Raw genomic sequence first — 2,440 nt, 5'->3', positions numbered from 1 at the left:
CATATTCATATCCAAATTATTTGATACTATACCCGATACTCATACTTTAATCCTTAATTATTGCAGCATGCCTCCACATAATCGCAAACAACCCTATACCACATCAATGAGAGATAATATTCGCATTTACTGCGGATAGAGCTATAAATAACATAACCCTATACCATCAATGAGAGATAATATGTGCATTTACTGCAGATAGAGCCAGAGATAAATAACGTAATCTTAAGAGATCTAATAGTTAATAAGCCCGATTATTTCAAGCCTATTATAAAAAGACATATACCTCTCATGGGTTCTGACAGGCTCACTAATTAGCTCTTTGTTTTCTTTAGTGTTTGCAACTGAAATTATTTTCTGTAGTGTTTGTAACTGAAATGGCCTCCTCCAAGCTTCCACTCTTCGCTTCTCTTTTACTTTGCCTGGTTTTCACTACTCATTGTCTGAGGTCCATCGGTAAGTAGTAAACAAACTCCTCCTCCTCAATCCCGTTTGCTTGGTTTTCACAGCTCACACTATACATTATACACACCCAATAATAATCCCTGGTATACAGAAATAGCCAAAACTCAGAATGGTTAATTTATATGGATCATTTGCTTCCTGCTTATCCCTCCTTGGATCAACTAATAAACTCAGAATGGTTAGTTAAGTTTTATAGGGGAGATTCTAAGCTTGTATTAATGGCTGTGAATGCAGGAGTTGAGAGAAACGATGAGGATGGTGTGGGGTTGTCGGGAACACCCACACTAACTTGTCATTTTATAGGAAAATGTACAACTGTTGCGGCGTGTGAGGATCAATGTGTGAAGAAGGGTTATTCTCCGGGTGCTCTGTGTGTGCCAAATGCTTATGGAATCAATCAATGTTGTTGTACTGGTTCAATTTGAAACTAGTATTGAATTGTGTTGAAGTCGTTGGATACTTTCTTCATTTTAATAAATAAAGAGATTCTTCTTCTTCTTCTTCTTCTTCTTCTTCTTCTTCTTCTTCTTCTTCTTCTTCTTCTTCTTTTTGCATACGGATGGTTGTAAAAAATGGGTCTTAATTGGAATGACCCATTTCAAATCCAATTGTTTGATTGGGCGGAATTAGAATTATAGAATCTTATTCTTATTCCTAATAGAATAACATTTTCCCATTTGAAGATCCCTACCCTTCCCTTCGGAATGAGAATTTCATACAAGTTAATTCCGGTTATAGGAACTGGTTCCGATTCCGACTCGGACTCAGTAATGGCCCTTACGGCCTTACCTACAAAAAAACTACAAAAGCAAAATCATTGTAAGATGAAATATATTTTTTTTTTCAACACGACAGGGAGAAGCAATATAAATTAAAATTAAAGCAACGGTTCTCTGTCCGATTTTAAAAACCTTGTTTCAGGGTATCCTTCAATCCTCAATCTGGTCTCCAATACTATATTAAGAATCCAACATACCTATCAATATGTCTCGAGAATCGCAAACGATAACCCTAACCTTAATGGGAAACAATGCAGGCATTTACTGCTGATGGTCAGGCTTAGAAATCACAAACATTTTCATATTCAATATGTTGTGGGCGAGGCCCGAGGGAGAAGTTGAGAAGATGATCGATGGATCTGATTATAAAACGCCATGCGACTCTCAGAGGCTCTACTTGTCCTCCTTGGTTAACTTCTATGCTATGTAGTGATACAAGTATGGCCACTTCCAAGCTTTTATTTCTTGTTTCTCTTTGTCTTTGCCTGATTTTCTCTACTCATTGTCTTCCGAGGACTATTGGTTAGTATGAACAATATATATATATATATATATATATATATTATATATTCTGGTGGTTGGAAATTGGAATTTAGAGAGCGATTCTCAGATTGTGTTGATTATTGTGAATGCAGGATCTCATCAGGGCGACGATGACGATAGTGTGGAGTTGTCTCGATCACCCACACTAACTTGTCATTTCATAGGAAAGTGTAGGAGTCTTGCGCAATGTGAGTATGCATGTGAGAAATCAGGTTATTCTCCGGGGTCTCTGTGTGTGCCAAATGCTTATGGAATCAATCAGTGTTGTTGTACTGGTACTTGAAACCAGGATAGAATTGTATTCAACTGTTGGGTGTTCATCACCTTAATAATATATTCTTCTTCTTCTCCTTCTTAATTGTTCATTAAATCCCAGTAACCCACTTAGTTTTTAATTAGATCAATCTGGATCAGACAGGTTTATGCAACTCTTGTATTCTTCACCCTAGAAACAATTAAGGTGAGATCATTACTCAATAGTGGGCAAAGGTAGACATAGGTCCTGTTGTGGGGTGAAGAGAATCAGGAGTTGCAGAAATTTAGCATTTCTCCTTTTCTTTAACCTGTTTTTGGGTTTTATGTCACTGGTGTTCGTAGTAGAACATAATTTCTTTTACAGAAGGAAAAGGGTCATTTATCAGAACGCCCCCTCT

The 2,440-nt window shown here is 37.1% G+C and overlaps 2 long non-coding RNA genes across 2 annotated transcripts; both read left to right on the top strand.

The window, feature by feature from the left end:
• Positions 1–298: 298 nt before the first annotated feature.
• LOC148871051 (uncharacterized) lies at positions 299–965 on the top strand. Its single transcript, XR_016107796.1, has 2 exons — positions 299–456; positions 700–965. It is a non-coding gene; the product is annotated as an uncharacterized LOC148871051 (long non-coding RNA).
• Positions 966–1,642: 677 nt separating this feature from the next.
• On the top strand, positions 1,643–2,137 carry LOC148871050 (uncharacterized). Its single transcript, XR_016108235.1, has 2 exons — positions 1,643–1,766; positions 1,880–2,137. It is a non-coding gene; the product is annotated as an uncharacterized LOC148871050 (long non-coding RNA).
• The last annotated feature ends 303 nt before the right edge of the window (positions 2,138–2,440 follow it).

The sequence above is a fragment of the Nelumbo lutea genome, chromosome 2, assembly GCF_056320005.1.
Source record: "Nelumbo lutea isolate HS-2025 chromosome 2, American lotus-T2T, whole genome shotgun sequence".
Taxonomy (NCBI): Eukaryota; Viridiplantae; Streptophyta; class Magnoliopsida; order Proteales; family Nelumbonaceae; genus Nelumbo; species Nelumbo lutea.
This window is presented reverse-complemented; position numbering and strand designations above follow the sequence as displayed.